The sequence below is a fragment of the Sciurus carolinensis genome, chromosome 13 (assembly GCF_902686445.1).
Source record: "Sciurus carolinensis chromosome 13, mSciCar1.2, whole genome shotgun sequence".
Classification (NCBI taxonomy): domain Eukaryota; kingdom Metazoa; phylum Chordata; class Mammalia; order Rodentia; family Sciuridae; genus Sciurus; species Sciurus carolinensis.
The window spans coordinates 90,336,984-90,360,477 of NC_062225.1; positions in this window are offsets into that span (position 1 = coordinate 90,336,984).

A 23,494-nucleotide genomic window follows, 5' to 3' on the forward strand; every position below is an offset into this window, starting at 1 on the left:
TTTGAAAACAATAAATGTAGGGAAAAAAAGCAAAACTGTCAAAAAGGTTGCTGGAAATAGCCAGAATAGCTCATGAAGGATACAATTCTTGAGCTGTCATGTTCTTGACCAGCAGGGTAAGCACCAGAACCTCCGGCCTCTGCATAAGGTCTGGTGACGTTGTGATCCTCCTGTTTGCACTGAAGTCTCAATTCAAATAGTTTGGGACACATGTACACCTTCCCATAATATCAGTAATCATGTCAGAAAAAGGAATCTTTTTTGAAAAATGTGTCTGAGTTAAATTCAGTGACAGAGTTCTCAAGTGGGAGAGGTGTGTTTTATTTGCTGAATGTTGAAAATATAGCCTTGAATTAGATAATGAAAGGGTTTTATTTAGAACAGCTTAGAGTTTGGCATCACACATTTGTCAAGGGAATATGCTTGAAAATTATCCTTATGTTTACCTCCAACTATGCATTAGATTAAAAAATAGTCATTACTAAACGGTTTTAGAATCATAGACCTTTCCAATGTGAAATTTCCTAATGTAAAAAAATTCTCTATGAGATTTCTAATCACCGACTCAGAACACTATCTGACCAGTCTAAATAGACAATCTCTGCCCCACAGAGACTCAAGAGGGGGCGTCTTTGAACTCTGGAAGAGAAGGAGAGAATTCCAGTATTAACAATGAGGCACAGGAGACCTTTGTCCCGAGCCTCGGGTCTAGGGTCTATGATCAGGGGTGAGTCTCCATCTCTATTGCCATGACAACCTTTTTTCTTATGCATTTTCTGGAAGTAACTGGGATTCAGACTTAATGGGATTCACAGGTTGAAACCATCACCTCGCATTAACCCAGAAGGAAGTTGCTTGTCAGTGTGGGAAGAGCTGAGCTACCTAATACCTAGCACTGCAGGGTGCGCTCAGCGGGGCAGAGGCTTCCCTGGAAGTCCTGGACACTGTCCCACAGAAGGCCGAGTTGCCAACATAAGGGTGTCTGAAAATTAACCCCTCTGACCGCCCTGAAGTGCTGTCCACAGCAGCTGCATTGGTGCCCGCCTAGCAGTGTCCCACACTGTTCAACCACTGAGCAGCCTCGCTGGCAACCTAGGACGTGTCCCCGTTGTCCCCAACAGCGTGGCAGGCTGGAAGTGTCCTCCGCTGCTCCCCGCAGCACACACCTCATCCACACAGCGGGGCTCCCCTGTGTGGGAGGCAAAGCGCCTGCCAGCCCTCCAGACAGACTCACATTCAGGAAGGAACCGAGCTGCGTGTGGCTGCAGACAGTGCCTGCCGTGACGCCTTCCTGGACTCTCGGAGAGCTTCTAAGGTCTTGAGACTCCCCGGGTTTCACCGTCCACAGATCCAACCTGTTGGGTTCTGCTTTGCTTGCTCACCGATATCTCTGTCTTCTTGCCCATGCTGCAGGACAAATCTGAGAAGCCCCAATGACTACAAAACTCTGCTTTGTAGGTGACATGAAAATAATTCAAGTAGTGACTTAGAATCTTCCCACCATGCCCTTTGCGTAGGGTTTTCTGGTGGGTGACTTCCTCCAGGGCCACTGGCCCATTAGACCAAGTGTTTGGGTCTCTTCCTCCTCTGAACAGAGTCCTTCTTTCCTGGTTTTGCTTGAACCCTCATTCCATGTTCCTCACACCTTCTCTCAGATCATATGGAATCAAAATAAAATCCCTATAGTGATGTGAGTGCTGTGGAAACAATAGGCCAGTCATCTTTCTCTCTCTCCTTTTGAGCTTATATTTAATAAAGAAGAAGAAGTAGAAGAGGAGGAAGAAGAGGAGAAGGAGGAGGAGGAGGAGGAGGAGCAAGAGAAAACTTAATTGCTTCCGGATGCTGAAAGTCCAAAGTCAAAGTGTGGGCAGAGTAGGTTTCTTCTGGAGGTATTGAGAGAATCTGTGTTAGACCTCTTCCAGACTCTGGAAGTTTCCTACCCTCTTTGGCATTTTTTCTTTTTCTTTAATTTCCTTCTACACTTGGCTCAGTTACTTAAGATCTTTACATGACCCCAAGGCCATGAAAGTATTTCCCAAGTGAAAGAGCCATGTTCCCACTAATATAAATTCTGTTGTTACCCCACAGATGCCAATCGTGAAGTTTAAAAAACAGCCAGTTTTGATGGAATGTTCCCACAGTTCTGTAACATACAGATCTACCTATGAAATTATGTTGTCATTTGACAGCATGGCTTAAGGAAACCACCCTCTGCTGTAGGAAAGGTTCTGAAAATGATACGCTAAGGTCTGCCATGTACAGCCAATCCATGCACGCTACTTTAACTCTTCCCGCTACTCCCAATTCATATGTGAGAAGTCTGGGGTTCCAACAAGGTAGAATGCTGTCATGGTTGAGCTCTGGAATGCTCAAATTTCCATGTTGAAAGCGTGGTCCCAGTGCATCGAAGTTTAGGGGTCACTCAATGACGAGATCCTGACCTGGTCAGCAGGTTAAGCCACTTGATAGATTAATCCATCAACAGCTGCCTGCACTACTGAGTGACAGGACCGAGTTGGAAGACCTAGGCCATGTGCCAGCTCCGGAAGGGCGTTTCTTCTCTTGGTTGCTTTCTCTCTCTGCCTCCAGCTGCTGTGGGCCAAGCAGCTTTCTTCCACTTTGCCGTCTACCAAGATGATTCTGCCTTGGAGCCAACTGACCAAGGATCAGAACCTCTAAAACTGTGAGTCAAGATAAAATTTCCCGCCTTTAGGCTCTTTTTGTCAGGCATTTTGATCATGTTAATGGAAAATTGACGAACACTAATGCCATCTCCAGGGTCTCATGTTTAGTGATGTGGTGAATCTGGGCTCTAGAATCAAGATCTCCTGACCCTATTCCATGGTGCTTCCCAGCATCTGAAGTTCTTAGCTCAGAATAATCAGGGGCCCAAACACTCCAGACATTGAAGAAGAGAGATGTGTGTGATAATTTTGAGGTTCTTCCCCTTCCCAAGTTCTGGCAGTAGGCTGACCTACCAGTGCCATGACCCAGGTGTTACAGATGTCAGAGGTGATGAGTTCCCAACCCGGAGAGCTTCCATTCCCCTCCAGAGCTGCTTGTGATGCAGGAGCAGCCTAGAGGTGGCTCTTCCGGGCAGAGGGTCAAGTCTCCAGGGGGTGAGAAGGAGGCCAGTGAAGACTACAGGAGGACACCTGGAGCGGAAGGCCAGGTGAGCTGTTTTTCTCGAGGAAAATGAAAGTTGCTCACCTGGGGGAAATGAGAAGGGTGACTGAGGAAGCCCAGGTGGAGGCGAGACTGTTGGAAGAAAAAATTCGAAATATCTTAGGAAAGGTGTTTCTTGTGAAATTATGGAGCAATAGGGAAGACAAAGTTGGCCACAGGTCTGGGACATACACCTGAAGAAGATGCAGCATCCTCACTGTCCGGTTGTCCCCTGTCCTCGGGTGACCAGGCTCTGCTGGGTCCCCACTCTGCTGTGCATTGTCCTAGTCCATGCATGCTGCTCTCGCACACCACCTCAGACTGGGGGTGTGGAAAGAATGGACAGTACTCTTCTCACAGTTTTGGGGACTGGAGGTCCAAGGTCAAGGCACTGGCAGATTGGCATCTGGTGAGGGCTGCTCTCTGCTTGAAAGGTGTCACCTGCTTGCTGCATGCTTCAGAGGGGAAGAGCCCGTGGCCCCAGATGCAGAAGAAAAGGAAGTGCAGGAGGGAGCCAACACTCATTCCTGCCAGCCCTATTACCAGGCTGCCAATCCCATCTTGAGGGCGCATCCTGAGGGCCCTGCGTCTGTGCAATCACGTGTGAGCTTTGGGGACGTGTTCAGGTGGTGGCACTCATGACACTAAGTCACCTCGCAGGGCTCCTGCTTTTTGCTTCCTCCGTGTGCACCCCTCACCCCTGTCCTGGCAGTGGGCTGCTAATGGCTTGCCAAGGTGTCCTTCAAGCTACCCAGGAGTGGATTTGATTGATGCTGTGAGTCCCTGTCTGGATTACTGGGCAAAGTCTTCTCTTCAACCATTTTATAGGCCATTGGTCCCTCTGCGGCTCGAGGGCTCAGGCACCTGCTCCTGTCTCGTCATTGCTGGCTCTGCTGCCAGGGCACGTGGGTGAGCACCGCGTGTCGGAGCCTTTTTGAAGGGAGCGGTGGACACAGCCTATCAGAGGTGGCTTTCCAGCCGAGAGCAGCACAGAAGACTGCCCAAGCCACTTTTTGAGACTCGTGCCACGCCCTTTGCTGGGCCAGCTGGGAGTAAGATGGAGACTTAGGAATGTGTCCCCTGAACAAGTGTCAAGGCACCACTGGCAAGTTAGAGGAGCCAGCAAGGGCCAGCCCTGAGCATGGAAGCCTCAGATCACACTCTGCATCAGCATTACTTTTTTCCCACTTTAGCTCATTGTGTGGACAAACAAAAACCAGATGGGAATCCTGACCCTGTCGTTTAATGAGTGGCTTGTGCGCTGGTGTATCCTGATGGCATCTTTTTGCACAACCTGCCCGGGTCTAATCCGGGTTCTAGAACCCTGAGTTATGGTGGGCTCATGAGGGAGCAGCTGTGACCTATTTGGGTCCATGTGGAACCTTGGGACAAGCTCCTCGGGCTGGCAATGATCCATTGCCTAAGGAAATGTCACAGGTCGCCTGGTAGTGTGTCCCCTTGCATTCTGTAGCATGGCAGGAGACCACAGGCTTGATGGCTGTGGCCGAGGCAGGCCACTCCACCATTAGAACCAAGTTGCCAGTACTTTCAAAATGTGACTATTGATCTAGGTGAACTGAACACTCAGGACCTGTCAGTGATACGGTCTTGGAAATCAGGACTGGGTCCGTGGTCCCCTGGTGCTGAAGATTAAATGCCTGAGGAACTCCGAGGCAAGTAGAGAAAGTGAGTTTCATTTAAGAAAGAGAAACAGCCTGACCAATGGGATCTGGCAATGTGTATAATCAGAAAAATGAGAGATTATACTTCATTTATGTATGATCTATCAAAATGTGTAAATGCATTCTACTGTCATGTACAACTAATTAGAACCAAAGAAAGATAAATACAAATTTTTAAGAAAAGAGAGACTGAAAGAAGGGGACCCAGAGCTGGTATCCATGGGAGTGGGTGTGTCTTGCCTTTTTATAGAGCCCAGTTTTCCTGCCTAAGGGCAGGAAAAGAGCTGCCCAGGGGATGCTTATTAGCCAGTGCTGTGCTGGGAGGAGGGATTTCCTGGAGGTGTTAGCAACCCACCTCCTTTTCTTTGATAATTACCCAATTAGCCCTCATCTCTGGGCCCATCACTTACTGTCTATGCTGACCACCTGTCCTTCGCCCCTGTCTCAGCAATAGACACTGGTGCTGGTTGCTGCGGACTCTCATATCCACTTGACTCTCCTGTGCACGTAGCTCTTGGCGTTTGGTCTTGGAAACACTTGGGAGCGTCCTTCACCTGTCCCTCCTGTGGCAGTATCCCTGGTGTCCACAGACCAGAGCCTGGTTTCCAGATAAAAGAACAACATAGGACTCTCAATTTGATTTAATGCAGGCAGAATAACCCCGCCATGTACAAAATTCAGTTGAGATTCCTGTTCTTATGGGTATTGCCCCCCCCAAAAATTGGTAGAACCTATACTTTTTGATAAAATGTCAAATTATGGAGAATTGAGAGTGGAAGCTTTTTTTTAAACCTCTTGAGATATGGCATCCTCACATTACATTGTGATAGTGTAAATGTGTTCCGTTGGAATTCCAGCAAAATCGCACAGAGGCTGAAGTTGATCTGAATATCCATTGGGCACAGGTTATGGCTTGGATGTGAGGTGTCCCCGAGAAGCTCATGTGTGAGGCAGTGCAAGGTTTAGAAGAGGCGATGGGGTTACAAGAGCCTTAACACCACCTGTGAATATGTCCCCTGATGGGATTAACCCAGAGAGAACCCCAGGCAGGTGGGGTGTGGCTGGAGGAGCTGCATCACTGGGGTGTGGCTTTGGGGTCTCTCTCTGCTTCCTGATCATCATGTGAGACACTTCCCTCTGCCATACTCTTCTGCCATGATATTCAGCCTCACTAGAGCCCAAGAAACAGAGCTGGCTGGCTGTGGACTGAGACCTCTGAGGTGTGAGCCTCCAGATGAACTTTCCTCCTCTACAAGGTTCAGTCAAGTCGTTTAGTCACAGCAGTAAAAAAGCCGACTGAAACAGCATGTAACATGGCTTAGATGTCTTCAACTGTCAAAGGCAGAATATTGCCAGATATTTGACTTTATGTACATGTACATATGAACACTGTTTAGAAAAAAGTTTAAAAATAGACATTTACATCAAGGATGAGATAACTTGTTTCTTGTGTTCAGGGAGAGCACTGTAGGGGTTTAGTAATGAGGGAAATCATGGAATGTTCTAGGCAGCTACATATGCACTTTTCTGGGTCATCTATCCCACAGGAGGTTGAATCTTTACAAAAAGTACATGAAGAAAATGACAAAACCCAAAGCTAAAAGTTGTAAACCTTTTCATTACGGAAAGGGTACAACATTATGTACATTTTCAAAAACTGAAACATCATGCAGAGCCCATAGAATAGAGGCTGAGGGTCTTCAGAAAAATGCTTAAATCTGGTCTACTGCTAAATTTTATAAATAAAGCTTTATTGGAATTCAGCCACCGTCTTTCATTCTGGTTTTGTCTCAAGGCTGCTTTTGTGATATGATTGCAGAGGTGAGTGGTTGATTGCACCCCAAAGCTGCAAACATTTTCTATCTGTATGTTCTTATGCACAAAGCCACTGGCAACCATTCAGATAAATGAAGAAATTAAGTCCTGGGGTGAGGACGGATGTCCTTGACTGAGATGAGAGGGTGTGTAAATGGCAACCTCAGTGGTCTCCTGACTCCCAACCAGTCCTCCTCCCTTGCTGAGCCCCTCTTCCTATGCCACCCTGGGCTGCCTTGCCTTCGTGTGTCCACAGAGGTGGACAACCTCGGAAAGTCCCACAGTGGCGTGCTGTGGACATCATTATGGACTTCCTCCTGAGACCCAGCAGGCAGGCAAGGGACAAGTGCGTGCATAGGGAAGGGGTGCTCGTAAGCAAGAAGTGCCCGGTTCTCCTCTAGCAGGGCTGGCTTTCTGGGGTGGCTCACTCACATCCTGGGGTGCTGTGCTCTCACGCCCACCCAGGCCTTCCTGCCACGAGTCCCTCTTTCCCCTTGCTCCCGTCCCCTTGGGGTCCTTCACCCTAGGGTGGTGAGATCAGGGAGGTCCCCCTGCTGTGGCCTCTGGAGTAGCCCTGAATTCAGCCCTGTCCTCTCCATAGTGACGGAGGCCTCCCTCACCCTCCCGAGGCACCTCTGCCCTCTGGACCTGGGCTCAGCCTCTGGCCGCAGCGGCGGCACAGCCAGGCCCTGGAGACGGGGCCTGAGCGCGCCCACTCTTCCTCTGCTCGCAGGTCGAGGTGCTGCTCTTCAAGGTCCCATTGACCTGGAAGGTTCCCTCCTGCCCTGCAGCCGCTCATCTGGTACGGTCCTGCGGAGGAAGCCCTTCTTCCCCCACGCTCCGAGCCTCCTTGTTTGGCCCAGCTTCCTGCTCCGCTCTAGAACGCTCGACCCCTTGTGTCCATGTCTGCTTCCCACTTACACTTTGCTTTTAGGGCTTGAACTTGAAGAAAATCCCTATACCATTCCTACTTCCCACCCTGTTCTAATGAGCCAGGTCCACCTGCCAACTGTGGAGTCTGAGGGTCTATCTCTGATAGATGCTGTGTTTGCCAAAGCGGGGAATGAGGCTCAGCGATGAGTGACGTGTGCTATTGACTTTGCTCCTCTGGAGTCACGTTCTGACTAAATGAAGTGCGATCTGTGGGATGTTGAGGAGATACCCTGCAGACCCGCGCCTCTGTCCAGGTGGGACCCTCGGGATGCGAGATGAGTTTTCTAATTGCTTCTCCAAGAGCGATGCTCAGTGGAAAGACATTAGGATTTTGACCAAGTAAAGCGTCTCAAATTGTTTATTCATGATCGGAAATGCCCTGGATCATCTTGAAAATACACATTTCAACAGTTGTGATGTTGCAATCTCTGCAAAGAGTTGTAAAAAGAAATCAAGAAAGTCTTATTTCTCAATTATTAAAAATAGGGTTTAAATGTTTCTTGATGAAGGATTGGGATCTCATGTCTTAAAATGAACGAGAATGCCAAGCTTGTAATTGTGGCTCTCGGTCTCCCGGCCAGTGAGCGGGAGAGCCTGTGGGTGGGGAGCCCATTCCTGGGATCAGGAGATCTCGTTTTCTCCATAGTGCTATCCACGATGGCGGCATAGGGGTTGGAACGAACTCCTAGCAGGAATGCAAAGAAATGCGGATGCGTCGATGATACCACCCACTTTAAAACAGAATCAAAGACCATAAAGAGAAGCAGAGCCTGAGAGTTAGATGGTACCTACCTTATATGCATTATAACATTTAGCCCCATAAGATGCCATTTAATTCCCTATTTTATGATAAAATGGGGAGGAACTAATATTTGTTAATCTATTGAAGTCCTTTTGTAGAGCAGAACATTTACATACATCCTTTTTAGTCCAGATCTACTATAAGACCATTTGTCAGATAAGAAAACTAGAAGGTAGACCACAGGTACTGAACAGTGGACTAAAACCAGGTCTGTTTGTCTACACAGCCTGTATTAATTTTGCTATGATGGAACACTTTTAAAGAGGGGGAGTGTTATTGAAGCAGCTATTTTTAAAGAAGATATTAGCCTTCTAATATCTAAGATATTGGCCTTCACATGACTGAAATAAAACCAGCTTTATCTAATACACACTCCAAGAAATTCCTCAGCAAATCAGCTTTTTCCAAAGGAGTGATCACAGTCTTGTCCACGATGACCATCCCATCCTCTTCGTCTGGGTGGAACCTGGAAGGGTTTCTGCTGTACAGAGTCTGCGCTCTGCCCCACACTTGTCTGGTAGTTGGAGGCGGCCAGGGATGGGATAACGTGGTGTGAGCAACTTCTGATTGGCGCTGAGAAAGCGGGGGTGGCCCCTGCTTCCTCTCCCCCATTCTTTCTGGCTGGAATCCAAAGTTGAGAAATGGGACGGGAGCAGGAATCTGGGTCAGGAGACCGGCGTCCGTCTGGCTTGATCACTGATGTGTCCACATTCTATTGGCTCTGGATCACCTTCTGAGACTTTTTAAAAAATGTTTATTAGTATTACAGAAATACACACACACACACACACACACATTCTCTCCCCCATCATTGTGTTAACATCCACATATCAGAGAGAACACTTGACCTATGATTTTTTGGGATTGACTTATTTCAATTAGCTTGATACTCTCCAGATCCATTCATTTACTGGCAAATGTCATGAAGTCATTCTCCATGGCTGCATAGTATTCCATTGTGTATATATACCACCTTTCCTTATCCATCCCTCTGTAGAAGGGCACTCCTAACACTCTGTAAATGTGGAGATGTGAGGACGTGGACGGAGACCTGCTGAAGATGAGTCGTTCAGGTCTCTTTGCTATTGTGATGTAACCTGGGGCAGCCAAGGTGCTTTATGGGCCTGTCTCTGTGAATATGCAAGTGTCATCGGCCTGTGACCATCCTCACACTTGAGTACTGGCTACTCTGGTGCCACAGTGGCACAGGTGAGTAGCTGCAATGAAACAGGATGATGGCTGCAAGTCTGGAAAATGCACCACCTGTCCCTTCGCAGGGAGCATTTGCTGCTTTTGGCCTAACACAAAAAATACAGTGAGTGCGGGTGATGGCCTGTGAGGGGTAGCACCTGCCTTACATTGGTGCCCATGCCCGTGCCCAGTCCTGCTTCTAGTTAGCTGTGTGACTAGGGCAAGTTTGTGCATCTCTGTATCTGCAAATTGGGCTGATTCTCATCACGTGGGCAAACGCCAGGGCTGCCCCGACCTCCTCTCGCTGTGCAGTGTGATCTGGAGCCCTCTCCACACCTGTTTGTGTGCCAGCATGGCCGACTCCAAGTGCTGTCCGATTCCTGCCTCTTTTCCACCGATTCTTCTCTAATGACCACTAGGGTGAAGCCTATAGGGAGTCTGCCAGAACAACCCAAATGCCCGATGCCACGGAGCGGGCACAGAGGTAGTTTCCTGTCTTTAGGCTAACAGTCCTTTCAGGACTCGGCTGGCACTTACTCACGCTGTATTCTGGCTTCCCACTTGTCGGCTGGTGCTACACACTCTGAAGTACCGATGAGCTGAAACAGCAGAGGTCCACCGGGAGCCGTGAGGACGCTCCCTCCGGTTTTGGAATGGGGAGGTTTCTGTTTCCAGGGGAGATGAGGACGACCACAGCAAGCAATGCCGTGCAAGAAAATCAATAGGAACGTCTTCGCTTCTCCAGTCTCTCCAGAGCAGAAATGCTTGGCTCAAATGATTTTAAGGCTGTCCTTTTATTAGATCATTTAGGAGTGGGTCAGACAGCTAGTCCATAAAGTAACAATCCATGGAAGCTTGCTGTTTAAAGAAAAAAGAAAGTAAGTTAGGAAACCCAGTTGTTCTATTTTTCTTTCTGATAGTCAGCAGGCCAGGTCAGTAAGTGCCCAGCAAGGAGAAGCAACAGAGCTAATCCTTTTGGGTGGAAAGGGAGGGCCTCTCCTTTGTACCAGCACCCGAGCTGGGAAGTGCACCTTCCTCCACGGACCTGGGGTGCTTCGGCAGGTCGGAGAGTGTGCACCTCGTGCTGAGACTTTCCTGCTGGAGGACTCCATGGCTCCCGTAGGCCATAGAGGAGGGGAGTAAGCACCCTATGCCTCTGTCAGTCGTGCCTTAGTGAGGACAGCAGGGATCATGTCGTTATTTTAACAGAGAGAGTGTGATTCAGGGAAGCAGCTGGGCAGGCACTGGAGAGAGGCATGGCAGGAGGACCTGCGGGGCGGGAAGGGAGAGGGAGCTTGGGGTAGAGATCCAGGCTGGGAGGGTGGAGAGAGTGAGGGGAAGAGGAAGTGTCTGATGGCCCTGAGCCTCTGGGCAGGGGCACTGATTGCCTCTAAGGGCAGCACACTGAGTCTGGTTCTCGGGTGTTGAGAAAATGAACAACCAAGCACCTAGTTGTGTTGGGCTAAATGGTGGCTGGGGTCATGTGGACAAGAACACGAAGTCCCTGCTCCTCTTCCTCCGTTCCTCTTATGCCCCACGGGCAGAACCTTACAGGGCACACCTGGCAGAGGGAGGATGGCGTTTCGTAGGCCCAGACCTGGTATGAAGGATGTAGGGCTGGCACGGACATGGGAGGCGTGGGCCTAAGGACTGTGTGAGCTCCCTGTGCATTCTCTTGATGGTCACAATCATCGTTTGGATGGTGCTTCCTCTAGGTGAGAGTAGTCCTGAGTGAATAAGGAATTCAAGGGAGAGTTTCCAATAAATAATGCAATCGTGGTCCATAGCAGCACGTCACCAACTCTGTGCCCAAAGCTCTGTCATGTGCTTTTATTTCATAGCTACTACATGGTGACCACTTAGATACTGAGGAAATGCAAAATAGAGAGGATGCAGATCTTTTCCCTAAGGACTCTGGATTTTATTGAAGAGGGGGCCCTACGAGAGGGAAGACCAGTCAGTCTTGGGCCCAGGCTTTAGGAGTCCACGGGACTGCAGGACCCAAAGACACAGGGGTCTCCCGTGTTTCCTGCCATTTAGGAGTTGTGCACTCGGGAGATTCACTTCACTTCTCTGAGCCTCGAGTTTCTATCTGTCAAAAGCAAACGTCTTGCCCTCCTTCCCAGGGCCATGGTCTCGAGGAGGCAGGGTACACCTGGGCAGGAGGTGGGATGATGCCGACCCCGGCCCGCCTCAGGTGGAGTGGTTTCCACGCTCCTCTCCCCTCTATTCTTGGACCAGGGAGTGTTATCCACTCCCACATCTGTCAGCCTGGATTCCCCCTTCGCACTTCCCCCACACGCAGTCACCAGGAAGGCCACCAGGAAGGCCACGCTCACGTAGACGTCTCTGCCCCCTCCTTTCTGCGAATGCAAATGTCTGCAGATGGCTCAGCCTCGCTTTGCCAGGGATCCTGACTGAGACGCTGTCCCATGTCCAGCCTCCCCAGAGCATGCCCAGTCCTGCCCCGACCTGACCTCACAACGGAAGCTGCACCTTCCCTCTTATCTCAAGGACCTCTTCCCCAAGGTCCTTGTTACCAACAGTCCGGCTCCACACCGTGAACAGGCACACTTCACACTCTGGTCACTGCTTACTTTTCTGCTGGGCTTCTGTCCCCACGTCCCATAAATCCATGGAATTCTTTTAGCTTGCACCCACTGGTCTCGCTCCTGAAGCCTTCGTGGACACCCAGAGTGTGTCCCCATTGTCCTCTAGTCGACTTCCCAGCACACTTCTCTGCCCGACACCGTGTGAGCAGACACCTGTGCACCTCTCCGCGTAGCCTGGTGGCCACCTGGGAGTGCAGGAGAGGCCTGGGCATGTGTGTGGGATGCTCACTCAGTGCCCAGTTACAGAAAAGTGAGCAAGTGTGTTTTGTATCCGATGTCCCAGGCAGAATGGCCGACGTTCCGCACATCAACACACTTGACCAAATTGTTTGAACTCACACTGAGAAACACGGGCCGCCACCCCGATTGGTGTTCTTCTTAGCTATAGAAGCATCCATGAAGAGTGATCGCATTTTTACAAAATGTCCCAAGTATGCAATCTCTTGGGTCTGAGACCAAATCGTATTTTTCTGAAACACCGAGGGATACACACACTCCCCAGACCCAAGAGCCGTCGAACCCAGGTCTCAGTGGGAGCAGAGTCATCGTGAGGCCCGTGCCCATGCCTCAGCTGTCCCGAGATGCCCCCACCTGAGACACTATCACTGACTCAGGGTCTGTCTTTAACCTCACTTAAGATTCCGGTCTCAGCTCACAGGAGCTGCAGGGAAGGGTGGACTGAGTGCAGGGAGAAATTCCAGGGGATGACACACAGCCTGGACACGAAAATGTCATCACCAGGAAAAGCTCCACACTCTGCTGCCCACCTACCCTCCTCGGAGGACAGAGAAGGTGACCAGGGGACGTGCCATAGGTGGAGTATTGAGAGCAATCAAGAAAAAATAAATCAGATTTCTGCAAAGTTAACACCATAAAGCCAATTCCCACCTGCTCTCTAAACATGATAAAAAGGGGACAAGTCCTTGCTGAGCACCCATGGCCTAGGACTCATTTATCAGGACATGGCAGGGAACATGTGGTCTCTCTTTAAAGGGCCCCAGGATCTGGCCCGAGGGACCACAGGGACTGTGTTCCAGAAGTGCGGTGGTCAGGGGCTGGCTGCAGCCATTTCCACAGTCCAACCACCCAGCCTGCCTTGGGAGCTTATGGGGTCCTCTGCCACCCTTTTAATCTGATAGGATCTAAAATTTTTTTTTTTTTTTACTTTCTATAGACTGCATTTTGATCCATTGTACACAAATGGGGTACATCATTTCGTAGTTGTGCACGTGTAGATTCCCACCATTCGTGTAATCATACATGGACCTAGGGTCATGCTGTCTGCCTCAGTCCACCATTTTTCACACCCCCTCCCTCTTATTTCCTTCTACATAATGTAAAGTTCCTCCATTTTCTCTCCCCCACCCCCACCCCCATTATATTTCACAATAGGATGTTTTTAATTGAACCCAGTCCTGGTGTTTCAGCAGGAGCCTCAGGTTCAGAGCTTGTCACACTGTCCCTGCAGTTGGCGCAGCTGACTTTTTCTTATCACTCGCCAAAATCACCTGTTAAGATCCAGCCACTCCATCTGCAACGTGGAGTCACTTCTTTCTCCCAGCATGGAGTTTCCAATGCTCAGAGCTTTTAAAGGATTGGGACTCTTGGGAACTTGGGAGTCTTTTTGAAGCCCATTGTTCATGTATTGTATCCTCCTCAGGAAGATGATTGACAGTGCAGGATTGCACCCATCAATGTCATTTGCCTGGACCTGTCATGAGAGGTAGGCACGTGTTTTGAAGGATAATTACAATAGAGCATTTAGCCTTCATAGACAAGTTAGTGGGGCTGCCCCCCACGATTATCCCTTTCTGAGTACGTGGGTGGTGAAGGACAATAAAGAGTCCGTTTTCATCACACTGCCACTCACCTGGTAGTCTTGCCTGTCTAGCTCCAGGAAGAACCTTAAAAAAGCCCAGTGAGACCGTGAACCCTCTGAATCCACGTATTAACTCATATGCAAATTCCCTGTTTTAAAAACCCACTGGGCAGTACTCTTCACCTGCTTAGTCTGACATTACCATCACATTCAAACAGCTGTTTGCCAGATTTCACGGTTTACCTGTCACAAGAAGGCTCGATGGCTCTGGGGCTTGATACAGGTGAGCATGCGAACAAGGCGGATCCAGGGTTGCAACATGATTTTAAAAGAGAAGACACAGTCAGGTGTGGTGACACATGCCTGTAATTCCAGAGACTTGGGAGGGTGAGGAAGGAGGACTGTAAGTACAAGGCCAGGCTGGGAGACTTAGCTGCTGTCTCAAAATAAAACATAAAAGGCTGGAAGTGTAGCTCAGTGGTAGGTGCTTGCGTTGCATGCACCAGACTTTGGGTTCCACTACCAACACCACACAACAAGGCAGTAAAAACTCTACAAAGCAAAAGATGGAAGACTGAAGAGGCTTGTTCCCTGAAGAGGAAAATGGTTATTGCAATGCAGGAGGCTTGGGTGCCATGCTGTATTATCAGAGTTCCACCAGCATGATTGGCTGCCTCGCTAAAGAACAGGTTAAGCTATTAGCCGTGTTATTCCAATTTGCAGAAGGAGCATTAGTAAGCAAGCTACACAGTTTTCTTCAGAAAATGCTTTAATTTTAAAAATCTGTTTTGGTTAATATGATGAATTATTTGAGTTATATCATCAAAATATCTCAGTATTCAGAAATATAGAATAAATAAGGCTCTCTACTAAATATTAAATGAATCTTTTGGCCTCCATAGCAAAGGCACCAGATTTGCTACACTGGTGATATAATTAATTAAATTATGATCTTCAGTGAAAAGTCCAGAAATAATCGTAGTTGGAACCAACTCTTGAAATAAAACTAAGAATGAATTCTCTATTAATTTTGGATGTCTTGCTTTTGTGGTACATCACAGCTGATATTTTTGCAACGTTCTATAATTATACAATCTTCTATTCAAATTCTGATGAAGCAGATGTAAGTATCAGGGAGAGGTCAGAGAGGAGGAAGCACCAGCCACCCGGAGTGCATCGTGGGTGCAGGTAGGCCCCCTAGCACTTGAGTCCTGCATGCTCTGTCTCCACACATGCTCACGAGTAACAAGAATGCCCAGGGACAGACACCGCAACACCAGTAAGTGGTGGCAAGGGAATTTATGCAGAACCAAGTGCACCCTGATCCAAGAGCACTCAGACTGAGCATCGGCAGCAGAGCGACTTCAGGCGGTGTGAGGGGAGGGCTCTCTTCTCAGAGAATAGCCCAGAGGGTGTTGGAACTGGTTTCTGTCACGTCCTGTGGTATCTCACACTTCTCAGGTCTCTTCTCCAGGGCCATTCTAGTCCCGAAGTCCTTGTCCTCTGTAGGGACCAGCTCAGGATCCACCTGTAACATGAAACCTGCTCACCTCGGTCACTTGAGAACTGGAGGGACTCTGGTGACGGTGAAGCAAGCCCCTCCTTTTCCCTTCTCTCCATCCTTGCCCGTCTTGGAAGCTTCATTATTTGGATTGTCCCCTGCTTTACCATGCCAGCTGTCCTGTTTTGTGATTTAGCAGTTAAGGACTTTTCCTCCCAAGGGAACCCTGGGCTCAAGAGCACTGAGGTTGGGCTGAACTCTCACTGTCCTCGGTCTGGTCCCCATGCCTGGCCCTCTGCTCAGTGGTGCCCCAGGTCATTGTTGGAACGTGAGGGTGACTGAATCTTCAACGACTTGAGGGGGAATTCAAGGGAAGGTGACCTACAAATCCACGTGTGTACATGAGTACTAACATTATTTGAATGTTCCTTTCTGTATACTACATTGAAATAATGATGTAGAAGCTGTAATGATGATTAAGTTTGGAAATAAATGTAAATGCAGTCTCTCAATTGTGGCTCACTGGACTAGTTGAGGCAGGTGGATAAGGTCATGAGAGGACAATTTTCAGTGTCTTTGAGTTCATTATTGTCTCATGTGAAGAGGGGTATGATAGGACCATCTGTAAATAATATGAAAAATCTTTAGAAAGGAAAGGAAGCCCTCTTCTCAGAAATAGGATCCGATCTTGCAATGGGAATTTTGGAGGAGGAACCATGGAGACCAGCATCTCCCAGTGACTCAGGAGGTCTACTGCCACCCCAGCTGTGCCTTCCACAACCTCATCTGTATCTGAGGAGTTTGACACATGGAACATTCTTCTTTATGTGTTTGAACACATCACCTGACCTTCAACCTTTCAAGGCTTGAGATTTCATCAAACCCTATTATGAGAAACTTAGTTTTGAAGTTATATTTGTTTTTGATATTAGGAAAAATTGGGGTCTAAATGATTATGACCTCCTATTCCCCCTGATACTAAAACCTTGGTCCATGTCCTAGTTGGCAATCCAAATAATGAGGAGAAGGTTTTGAGAAAAAGAAAAATAAAGTTTTGCTGATTTGCTAGCAACTGGAGAGCACAATAGAGTCATGTCTCAAAAGCTGCCATTCTCCTTACAAGGGGAAGACATAGCTTTCAAGGAACACAAAACTTGTCTGGGAATGTTTATAGCCCTTTATTTCTAGTTACAAACCCTGACACTGACCCTGGCCATATGCCAAGATTGTGACCTCAGGCTCACATTCGCCTCTTCTTCCCCATGACATATACACCTCTGAATAACATGTATCCAAGTTCATCTTTTATTTAACCACTATGAAAGCAATAATTATCCTTCAAATACTTATTTCTACTGCATTTGAGCTGCTATGCTGCTATGCATAGGATTCTCTAATTTGCTATTTCTCATGCTCTCTGATCATCAGAATCACCTGGGGAATCACAGCTCACAGTCAGTGGGAGCCTCCCCCACAGAGATTGGTGGCAGGAGGAAGAAAACTTTTAAAATTAAGCCCCGCAGGTGATTGAAATGTCCAGACTGGCTTCAGAACAGCTGCTCTGAAAGAGGATTGTGATGAGATACTTCATTCTGGAAGTCAGTGATGATTTGCAAAAGACAAGGGAGGAAGCAAAGCCATTATCTAGTTCTCTTTCGGTACATGCTAAGTACAGGGATTGCAACGTAGGTGCTAACACTTGTGGACATTCTATTTTGCCATAAATTAAAACACAAAAACTACCAACACATCTGTGGCATTGCCAAAATCCCATCCTTTAAAAATACTCCAAACTTAAAAGAATCTAGAGTTTGGATGGTAGGAAAAGCCATCCTCTCCATTAGTCCTCCAGTGTGAGCCTCTGTCTTCTGGAGAGAATATTATGGCCTCAAGACACCTTATCACCTGGCCACCACCTCCAATGGGGAGGAACTGACTCTCAGCTCACCCGTCAATCCACCGCAACAACTCTGTACAGTTCTGAAGAAGGAGGAAATAACGAAATGAAACCTCACGGCAGACTCGTCTTTGTCAGGAGAGTCAGACTTCCTCTTGCTCCCAGGATAAACTTCTTCCTAAACCTTCACGTCCCTCAGTCCTCCCCTCCCACAGCATGGGGGCATCCTGCTGGGTGTCAGAGTCCTAGGTGTAAATTTACGTACTAAGGTCCTTTTACGTACTAAGTGTGAGAACTATTTGCACAAGATATTTAGCTTCTTTAAAATCTAAGGGTCTCTGTCCTCCTTTCTATTATGAGAATCTAATGGGTGGATGGACTTGGAAAGCGGAAGTGAGGGATTCGCACCACTCACCCTTCCCCGAGGACTCCTGGTACCTCCCTGCTTCCTCAGTGCTTGTGAGGCAGAGACCACCATAGGGACAAGGGGCAAATGCAGTTCTGGGAGTGGCTGGTGGCCTGACAGCGGCCCCAGGAGGTTAGTGTGTGCCACCCTCAGCCGGTTGGGCTTTGGCAGCGTGAAGGTCAGGGTGCCCTGTGTGTGTGCTCCTGAAAAGCTGAAGGAATTTCCCTTCACAGGAGGCACGATTCTGGAGTGCGCATTCCTGGGCTGGGGAGCAGTGCCATGCCTGCAGTCAGCAGCAAAGGGAGCTCCCTTCTTTCAGGAAGCCAGGAGTCCTGCCTGCTGGAGCTGTCTCCCCACCGGCTGGAAAGGAAGCCCAGGTAAAAGCCTCACTGGCAGGTCCCAGAGCCCAGTGCCCAGCTCCTTCCCCTCAGAGGCGCTCACCAACTTACATCTGCGCCCACTGCAGTTAGAACTGCCTTGGAGGACACTTTCTTACGGCCCCGACTCTTGCTCTTCTCCATTATCCCTGATCATAGCCCCCACCCACTGGGTGACCTCTCTGCTCATATTTCCAACAAACCTAGCCTACATTTTAGCCATTTCCACAGGTACTATTTTTATGCATAACATGTTTACCCACAAATTTATAAGCAACTTGATATCCTGAATGAAGTCATTGTTCTACCCCAGAATCCCAGGTATGTAGTAGATAACCTACGCAGGCACATCCATTTGAATGAATCTTCCAACTTTGCTACTTTAGAGTCTGCAAGAGCCCAACGAAGCTTCATTTAAATTCTCCTTGATATACATACAGCATGTGAATTGCAGCCAAATGTTGCAAATCATCTTAACTTCCTTTGTGGAAAGATGTGTAAAATTCATGTAACAAAAAGTAAAAATGAATCTTTAAATTGGGATTCCACTTTTGGACATCCCCAAGCTTATTAAAGTTAGAATTCGTGATTTTTCATCCTAGGCTAATCTCAAATATGAATGTAAACTCTTTGTGGAAACTAATAATTGAATCTAACAGTGTTCTTTGGGGCTTACTACAAACTTACCTTCATGATCTTTTATCTTGGCCTCTAAGTAATGAAATTTCATCCTCAGGGAGAGAGCATCTTACAGGATTCTTCTGAGGTTCAAAGTGCTGTATTTTGGGTTAATTTTTCCAAAAATAAACTTTAAGCTTCAAGAGAATGTGGTAATATACTGAAACTCAGGGGAATTCTGAAGATCTGTTTACATCTTAGATGCCGACTTCTGTAAAGCAGTTTCATTTAGTTGTCTATTTAATGAGCAATGTTTTCATAGCATTAATTTGGTTCTTCCTTTATCTTTTCTTTGTTGCCATCACATTCAAGGCTTTCCCTTATTTCTGTGAATGTTTCTTCTGCCACTTGAGTATCCTAAGGGGGTAACTGTGACTTCACCTCCTTAGCAATGCAGCTCGGAAGGTTTTGGCAGAGCCTGATCTGGGAGTAAGAAGACAGGATTCACTTAGTCCAGGCAGGTCTCTAATTGTGGAACGAGTGGACTCTTGAAGTTTGAAATTTAGAAAAATAACAGAAAGATTAGACACCAATAAACTTTACAGGGCTGTGGAACATTCTAATTCTAATTGTTTTGGGATGCTAAGTTGGGTAACTTTGAGCCTGCAGGATAAATGACTCACCCCATAATCTGCTGTCTTAGTCAGCTATTTCGCCGCTGTGACTGAATGACCCAACCAGCACAACTGTAGAGGAGGAAAGGTTGATTTCAGGGCTCACGGTTTCAGATGTCTTAGTCCATCGAAGGCCAGCTCCATTTCTTGGGGCTCGAGGTGAGGCTGAACATCATGGTGGGAGAGTATGGCAGAGGGAAACAGCTTGAACTATCAGGAAGCAGAGAGAGAGAGTGAGACTCACTATCCAGATGCAAAATATATACCCCCTAGTGACACCTCAATTCCCACCTCCTCCAGCCACACACCACCACTTCAATTAATCCCAGCAGGGATTAGTTCACTGATTGGATTAAGACTTTTACCACCCAGTCATTTCTCCTCTGAACCTTCCCGCATTGTCTCACATGTGAGATTTTGGGGGACACCCCACATCCAAACCATAACATTTTGCCCCGTCCCCCAAAAACCCACACTCATCTGACAATGCAAAATATGTTTAGTCCATTTCCAAGAGTTCCTATAGTTTCAATAGTTCCAAGATTGCTCAAAGTTCAAGTCCACAGTCTTCTCTGAGGCTCAGGCAATCTCACGTTTTGAGCTCCTATAAAGTTAAGAGCAATTTACAAATATCCAACATATAAAGGTACTGAATAAACATTTGCACTTACAAAAATAAGGGCATGGAAAGAAGGGATGGGACCTAAGCAAGACTGAAATCCAACTGGACAAACAAGTCCTGTAGCTCTATGTCTGGCATCTGGGACACATGGCTTTGTGTTGTTCTCTCCAAATGGCATGTGTAGCTCTGCCCTGAGGCCTTGTTGGTTGCAGCCCAAGTGGCCTTTCTGTTGGCTTGTCTCTGCTCCATTCCTGCAGTTTTCTTAGGACATGCCCCACGTTATTGGCATTTCTTAATCTCAGGGGTCTCCACTGCAGCTTTGGCTTCTCCTCACATCTTCACATCTTGCCTTCCCCGGGGGCACCCACAGGGGCTCTGACCCTGCTGTACCTTGCCTGGGCTCCCAAACCTTCCTTTGAAATCTTGGTGGAAGCTTCCATGACTCCCTAACTCCAGCATCCTGCATTCCTGCAGAACCAGCACCATGTGGTTGACCCCAAACTCTGCTGCCATCTTGAACAGTAGTTAAGCCCACAGGGACCCTGGCTCCATCAAGCAGCCTCTGAGGGTCTGGGTGGCTGAGCATGTTGAAAAAGCATCCCAGGCCCCCTTGTGCAAGAAGGTACCCCACTGGTCTCTTCTCAGGAGAATTTTCACCTTTACTCCCTGGAGCTTGAGGTGGGTGTAGTCTTGCCAGCTCCTGAGATGCCCTCAGCCATCTTTCTCATTGTCGCTATAATAATCTTTAGTGTTCCTTTAGTGGCAGTAATGTCTTTAACAGCTGCACGATCCTTAGCCCTAGTTTTACTCCTGCCTTTCAAGTCGACTTTTTCCAAATCTTTCTGCTCTGCTTTCTGCTCCTGATTATCACAATAAACTTGGCTAAAAGTCACCAGCATTATCCATCCACTGCCTGAATCTATGCTGCCTAGACATTTCTTCCACCAGATTAAGAAGTTCATTGCTTCTAAAATCGTCTCATAGAAAGTCTCTGGACGTGGGCAAAATGCAGACCACTTCTCAGCCAGAACATAACACGAATGGCCTCGACTCCATCTTCCAACAAAGTCCTCCTTTTGTGAATCCCCTTGAGCCCAGTCTTCACTGACTACCATCCTAATTGCCATTCTGGTTTTCTTTGCTCCCACCAGAATCGGCCATTAATCTCCACTTAGAACAGTCTAAACCATTTCCAACTGTACTGCTAAGCATCTTAAAATTGCTCCCAACAATTCCAGGAAGCTCCAAAAGCTTCTGAACCATATGCTCAGGTTAGTCACAGCAAGGACCCCACTCTTGGTACCAATTTCTGTTTTAGTCAGCTTTTTTGCTGCTGTGACTAAAAGGATGTGACCTACACAATTATAGAGGAGGAAATGTTTATTTGAGGGCTCATGGTTTCAGAGGTCTTAGTCCATAGAAGGCTGGTTCCATTCCTTGGAGCTCCAGGTGAGACTGAACATCATGGTGGGAGAGGGTGGCAGAGGGAAACAGCTTACATCACAGTATCAGGAAGCAGAGAGAGAGAGACAGAGAAAGGTCTCCACCATCCAGATACAAAATATATATCCAAAGCCATACTTCAATTCCCACCTCCTCCAGTCACACCCAACCACTTCAATGATCCCATCTGGGATTAATTCACTGATTGGATTAATATTCTTACCACCCAATCATTTCTCCTCTGAACCTTCCTGCATTGTCTCACATGTGAGCTTTTGGGGGACACCTCACATTCAAACCATAACATCTGCTAAAGGAGATTCTACTTCTTTTCCCTGGATTCTCTCCTTTCCATGTAAAGGGGAAAAAAAAATCTAATCCAATCCAGAATTTCAGGCCAGGTACAAACACTTCAAAGAAAAAAGGCAGACGCTGGGCCACAGCTGAGCACTCCGAAATGTCATCTGCCTGGGCAGGACTCAGTCCCGGGGACCCTGGAACAGCACTGCAGGAAGGCCGGCAGACGCTGAGGGAGGTGAGCCCGGGAGCAGGCAGGAAGCCCCGTGTTCTGCGTCCAGGCCCTGTAGACGGCGCACGCCCTGGCCCCAGAGGCATTTTTTGGGGAAGGAGAAAGTTCTCTCACAGAGTTGGTCTGAGACCCAACTGGGCTGCTCATTGAATGTGCTCCAGAGACCCCTTCTCCCAAAGCCCCGTCCCCAGGTCAGGGTCTGCGGGTAGTGAGGTGGGGAGAGAGGTGGGTGTGGACCCTGCCAGGCGCCATACCTAGAGCAGCTCCTGATTGGGGTGTCCCAGGGCGTCACGGAGGCCTCTTCCCCTAGGTTGCCTTTGTCTCTGGAGTTGTGTGTTGGCTCTGGAGTTCCTGTGAGGAATCCCCTGCAAAGACTCGGATAATCGGGAACCTTAGAGGAAAGGCCAGGATCCCAACCCCTTGCCGCGGGGTTCTCCGGGTGCCACCTGTGAACTTTACCTCCAGCAGCTGTCTGGCGTTCCCCAAGGTGACCTTGGCAGAGCTGTGGCAGGACTGTCTTCCAGCTGGGATCCAGCAGGCGGGAGCAGGGAAACTGGCTGGCTTGCCTAACGGGGCGCAGGCACGGTTCCCCCGCTTTAGAAACCTCTGCCTCTGATCGGTCTTTGTTGTTCTGCTGTGAGTCTGTTAAATGGAAGCTGATTAAACGTAAAAAAATTTAAAAAGACAAGGAATGAGAAGACCTCCTGAAGCTGGACTCTCCAGCCACCTTTAATTAAAATAATGAAGTTCAGATGAGACATTCAGCGCAGGGCACGTTTTTGTCCCAAATCAAGCTGTCCCACGCCAGTAAGCACTGTGCCTGGGACCCTTCAGTTATGTCCTGAAGTCGGGCTACAGTGAGAACAGCCGAGGCTTCTCCAAGGCTGCCCCAGCCCAGAGGCCTCGCGGCAGAGAGGCTGCGTCACCGACTTCTCTTCCTCAGGTGTGGCTGTGACCGGGCTCTGGCCACAAATGTCTTTATTCTCACCCATGAGGACCATCCTGTGGCCCTCCCTCTTCCTCCTACCTGGATACAAATTACCCACTGGTGGCACCAGCCTTGCAGAACTAGAGTGACACTAAGGGAAGGTCCTGGAGCCTTGGTCTGTGGACGTCACCCGCCAACCAATCCGCTAGAGCCTTAGCGAGAAGGGAGACCAAAGCTCCTGCTGAGCACTGGGGACTCAGGCCTACTTTCCCCTCTGTCACTGTCACCAAAATTTAATGAGCTGGTGATTTTGTGTCTTTCCCTGTGTTCTTAAAGAGCAGCACCATGGAGGAAACAGGCCTCATGTGCTCCCTACGTGCAATGTGTGAAATTTGCACGTGGATTTTAATAAGATTTGCTTACCATAGAAATAGACAAGAGGAAATGATAAAGAGAGGTTTATTCCCCGCCTTCAGAGAT